Genomic DNA, 6,000 nt, shown 5'->3' with positions numbered 1-6,000 from the left:
TGTAGAGCAGAGAGCCCTACCCAGCCCAGAGAGCATGCTGGGGTGTCTGATTTATCTTAAACCAGCAAGGGGTCTGGGACAGACATTGCATAAACCAGTTTGTGCCAAATCAATTAAATGTGTTATTACATTCAACCAGGTTTATCTCAAACTGGTTTCAGCCATTTTCAAACCAGTTTATGTGCACTGAACATCTGTTCTGTTACAGGTTTAAATCAGTTTCTGATCACTTAAACCAGTTTATGTGTAATGTCTGTCCCTGGCCCTGGACATCACACTGGTGCTCAACAGATGTGCAGGGAACCATCCACACAGAGCTTGGTATAGGACTGGGAACTTAAATGGTCAGGTGAAACAAGAAACAAGTGTGACTCAATTGGTCCCTCTCTGGGGTATTTTTTGTCTGAAGGTTGGTTTATTTTTTCTCTGAAGATCTTACAAAATTAGGTGGATTAGAGACTCCTGACAGCTGAATGTATTGCACTATGAATAACCCAGTCTTCACGTTTTTATTTCAGTTGCTTTGAAAACTTTTATCAGATTTAATTGGATGAGCTGCCTGCAGACTAGGAAAATAATAGACATTTCATCAATAGTGAAGATCAAAAAGAGGTCTTAGGAGAAAAATCCATTACAACTAACTATGACTGATGGATGATGGCAAGGCATGTGTTCTTCAGCATTTCAGAGATGTTCACATAGGCCATTATATGGTATAGCCTGTAATGTGTCATCAGCTGCTGATTTTTATATGAAAAATGAAGTCATCTAAGTATTTAAGTAAGGTGATATGGAAATATCAAGTAAAATGAGGGCAGGATAGATGCGTTACTTTGTGGGATATTTCTTTGATTATTATTTCTTTTCTACAATGTTTAAGCTACTTTGGAACATCCCATGACATCATGATCTGTCCTGATTTTTTTTTATTGGTAGTCTTCAGTCTACTTACTCCTCATAAATTATAATTATTTTATGGGAATCATAATCATTTTCTCAGCAATAAAATGTAATGTCAGAGAGGAAAAAAATAATGGCTTTGGGTAGTAAATCAACAACAGGAGCAGTCAACTTTTGATCTTTGCATAAGCATCTCTGCTAATAAACATGAGAGGCAAAACAGAAACATGGGACAGAATGTTCTCCAAAGAGTATTGGCTAACATCTTCAAGTAGGCAAAGATGGGTTATTACCTCCATCTTCAGGCAGCTAAATGGTTCTACAAAAATAAGTTTATAAATAAAAAAAACCTAAGGGCCTTGTTACACCTTATACTGTAAGCTAAACAAATGTTAATTGGCTTAGTGGAGCAGTTGCACCTTAACGTGAAAACCTTCTCTGTCCCTTATCTGCATAGTTGTGACTTTCCATGAGAGGCTTGGGCTAAATACAGACAGTCAAAAAGCTTGAGGCTGAATTGATTTAGCCTTTGCAGGTTATTACAAACTGCAGAAATTAAATTGAAACAGAAATGAACAAACAGTCAAGAAATACAGCCACATGCCTGCAGTGGCTCAACCCAGAAGCTGGGAGAAGCTAGAGTATAGCTCTCTGGCTATGTGTTTGCTTTTTCTTCCTGCTACCCGTGAGGTCTGTGGTATTTTCAGTCTGAAATCACAGCTGCAGGACTCTGCAGGGCTGGTCATCACTTCCTCTTTCTGCTTCCAGACGCCTCTGAGATTTGTAGCCCACAGTCACAGCCAGCAGTAAGTTTGAGCAGGGGATGGAGTGTTTAACCCCCCTCCCTGGCCCCTGACCCCAGCTGGGGTTTGCCTGGGGGACCATGCCCCACCTTGCAGACTGGGCTGTATCCCCAGCTGGTTTTGGCCCCCATCCCTCTTGTCAGCCAGCCCTCACTGCTCCAGCTAGGGAGCAGAGGGGCAGGGCCAGCCCTGCTCTGTGGAGCAGACAGCCCAGCTCAGGGCTGCAAAGCATGCTGTGGGACTGTGTTTTAACTTGAACCAGGAAAGAGGCTGGGACAGAAGTTTCATAAACTGGTTTGACCCAAATCAGTTAAGTCTGATACAACATTCAACCAGGTTTATCTTAAACCAGTTTCAGCCAATTTGAAACTGGTTCATGTGCACTGAGCTTCTGTTCTGTGACAGGTTTAAACCAGTTTCTGATCACTTCAACTGGCTTACATGTAACTTATGTCCCTAGCCTTGTTGAGCAAGGTCAGGGCCAGGGCAGGACTGTCTAGCTGCTGCCACCAGGCAAAACGAGTTCGGCAGTCCCAGAGCACTCGGCAGCCATACTGCCTCCTGCTGCTGCCCAGACGGGTTCACTGCTTGAGCTCTGAGGGACCCAGTCCTTTTTTTTTATTCAGAGCCCACCCCTCTATGCCTCCCCACCCTGGGCTTCCAGCTCTGAAAAAGGTTGGGACCCTTGGAGTTCATGTGGCACCTGGCCAGCTAGCAGCCAGGCCAGGAACAGCATTGGGGGGGGTAAGGGGGAGGGGGAGAGGGGGCAGAAAGTTGCCAGCCAGCTGGGTGCCATCTGAGTTCCAAGGGGCCTGATCTTTTTTTTTTCCTCTGGGCCTGCTCGTCCCCCCACGCTGCTAGCAACAGGAGCAGTGAGAGGCGGGAGGCACTGCGGCTGCCGGGCGCTCTGGGGCTGCAGCACTTGCTCTGCCCAATGTCCCCAGGGGAGAAGGCACTGTGCCCAGCCCTGCTACACCCTGGTGTTCCTGCTTGCTGTGACTCAGGAAGAGCCAGTGCACCCTGAGATGTTGGAGGACTTCAACTTTGGTGGAATAGCTTTAGGGAGTGGTCATACCTTAATGGAACAGGAGCAAAATTAGGCAGATTATAGATAATCCTTCCCTGGAGTAGCATAACATTTAAATCAAAGTGCTTTAAGCCACTGAAAGGTGTTAACGTGCAGCCAGTCCAGGGATTCAGAGCTTCAGAAGCTGCCTAAACTTAGCGTATAACAAGGCCCTAAATTTTCAAGATACTGTGCATAATTGTTATTGATAAGAACGAGATCAGTGGTGCTCATTTTATCTTAAAATCAGGCTGATCTATTTAGGTATCTAAATGTCAATTTATCTCTGCCTTTAAGGCCCCCAGGTCTTGATATTTTTAGTCTACATTTGTTCAGAGCTGTCTGTGCCACTCATGTCTGCACATGGCATGTTTTTCTACATACAGAATTTTCCAGCACAGAATTGATGCATGGTTCGGATTGAGATTACCCTAGAGCAGGGGTGTCAAACTCACCCTGTGCTCTGGGCCAGATCCAGTGAATGGGGCAAGTGGCAGAGGTGGCAGGGCCAGTGCAGGTGGCACTGGGGATGGTGGCTGCAGGACCAGAGGAGGCAGAGGGGATGAGGCAAACAGCTCTTGGCCTAACAACCCTTGCTCACCCCCTTGTCACCAGTGACTGTATCCAAAGGTGCCCTGGAACCCTTGATTCTGTGGCAGGCTCCATGTCCTGCTAGCCTTGCCCCCAAATTTTCTGGCCCACCAGGAGCATGACAGGCAAGATTGCAGGTCTGTGGGCCAGATCCAACCCATAGGCTCTACATTTAACACCCCCATCCATAGGAACTGGGCCCAATCATTAGGCCAGCTTATCAGGAAACATTTGGTTTGGCCTGTTCCATTGCACAAAATGTTACTTGAATAACCGTAGAAGTGGATGTACACATAAGGATGGCAGATATGCCTCTTACTTTATTAAATCTCTCAATCATCTTTGTTAGACCCCAACTCCACGCAGCTCCCAACAACTAAGGAGACCACGATCCAATTGCCCATGGATCCTGTTACTCATTAGCCAGAGCAAGCAGGGAGCAAACACCAGCACATGTTGCTTACAACAGCTTTGTTCAGAATGGAGACAGCTTTGGATTAGCTCCCAAAAAACAACAAACCAGGGAGCCACCTTGAACAATAGCTCTTTTCCATATTTATACAGTTTGGTTCAGGTTCATTAACATTCACTCCACCTTCGTCCCTCCTCTTGTTCCACCCATTTCTCCTCCCATCACAAGCTCGTCCTCGGTTTGCTATTTACTTCATTAGAATAGAATTGCCTATGTATTTCATTTATTTACATGTCTCGGCTAAGTGCGCATACGTGAGGCCATGAACTCGGGTAATCTTGGTCACTTGCTGGTTCTTTCTGGTTTCTTGCTGACTCCTTCATCTCCAAGGTCTTGCTTCTGCTTTATCTCCTGACGATAGCTGGTGGGCTGCATCTTGTTCTTCTTACACAATGGGCTCTAACACTACACCTTTGTTTAGAAAACTGCTTGCCTAAACATTTGCAAGGTTAGTCTTAATATATCATCCTGCCTTGTGACCAGCAGCTCTGCTGAGACCCAGGAAAAAGCCTGTGTATTCAGCTGCACACCCAGTACTCCCCCAAATCCAAATTATTGTCACCCTAACACTCTTCTATAATTATAAAAAGGTGGGCAGGAAAAGAGTTGGTTAAGACTCGGTAGAGTAGGCATATAGAGGTACAAGCAACAACTGAGCATTTTAGCCCAGCAAAGCACCCAAGTCCATGCCTAATGTTATGCATGTAAATAGTCCCATTAATTTTAGGTAGAGCATCAAGAACAGGACTTAAATTATGCATGTACTTAAGTGTTTAACAAGTGTTTGACAAGACCATTGTAGAAGCAATCAACACCTTGAAGGACTGGGTTCATAAAAGAAGCTGAAGCGGGGCATGGGCTCCTAAAAGGAATGGTGAACTTCCTTCCCTGACCCTAGACATATAATCCACACAGCATATTTCCATTGCAGACAATACAAGAGCTGAAGTTAGTATTAACTTCAAATTAGTTAAAAGGTAATATGGCACTGGGGAACTTGTTGAGTCCCTGTAATGGTTATTTCCAGAACACTTATCTTTTTCTTTACCTATTTAGACATTTTTCAAGTGTTAGATTCTACTGAGAGACTCTTTCAAAGAGGTCTCTGTCAAGTTAGCAATTCTGTTTCTCTTTAATGAAAAGTAATAGTATGAGGGGGTTTTTGCCCTGCAGTAACTGTTGAGTGTGCAACAATTATATATTTATAAAAAAACGGGAAAGCTGAACTCATTGCATTTTTTATTTTATTTTGGAGGTGTAGGTGGAAATTGTTTCTACGATAGTTATTCTATATCCATCCATCTGTCTGTCTATCTAAAAAGTAATACACAGACATAGTTTGTGTGTGTATATAGTATTAATTTGTGATATTTGATATGAAGCAGGCAGAGGGTACTAGGAGAGATACTGTAAATGTACAACGTGCTGATTGGAGTCAGGATTATGGAAGTCTGATACAGTGCTTTTGCTTTGTTCTTTTCTCTCTGTCTGCATTCCTGGTTTACATTTGGCTGAAGTTATTGTCTCTGTGCAAACTTGCAAATCGTTTGTTGTTGCGTATCTCCATTTCATCATCAGTTGCTCAAATGCCTCTGATAGTTGTTTATCCCAGCACACCTTTTCTGCCCTGCTCTATATGGTAAGATAGTACTTTTTTTCTTGACTAGAAAATTTCTGTTATTTTAAAGTTACTGTTAGAAAACCCTCTCTGGCCTGGACCCAGATGAGCTGCCATCCCTATGTTTTCTCATCCTAGCTTTGCCTGGAAATATCAATTTCTCACATGCTTCCAGCAGAATCCTTGTCTACAGGAACCAGTCTCTTGACCCATACTTCCTTCCTTCAGTTTTAAGCTCTTTAAGAGGACTTATGAATCAGCATCCCTCCTCATCATATATCATCATCAGCATATTTGTATCCAGTCCTTTGCTTTCCCATTACTGTTTTCCTTCAGCACGGATTTTTTTGGGGTTTTTTTTTTTGCACGATTCAGAATGATCAAAGAAAAGGTAGTTATTAAAAGATTGTAAGCCTACTGAATCTGTATGCCAATCCAACATTCTGGCTAATTAGTATTTTGTTTCATAACATACTAGCACATTTTTTGATCTGTTTTCAAACATCTGTAAAATATCTGAGTGGTGACCTGTATAAATTTATTGGTGACC

General features: G+C 43.4%; 1 protein-coding gene across 12 annotated transcripts in view; it reads left to right on the top strand.

Moving 5' to 3' along the window:
* Window positions 1-6,000, top strand: part of KIAA1217 (KIAA1217 ortholog) — a 423,945-nt gene that overhangs the window by 225,143 nt on the left and 192,802 nt on the right. The gene's annotated exons all lie outside the window — the stretch shown is intronic.

This window comes from Gavialis gangeticus, unplaced genomic scaffold (genome assembly GCF_001723915.1).
Source record: "Gavialis gangeticus isolate Ggan-Ray unplaced genomic scaffold, GavGan_comp1, whole genome shotgun sequence".
Lineage (NCBI taxonomy): Eukaryota > Metazoa > Chordata > Crocodylia > Gavialidae > Gavialis > Gavialis gangeticus.
This window is presented reverse-complemented; position numbering and strand designations above follow the sequence as displayed.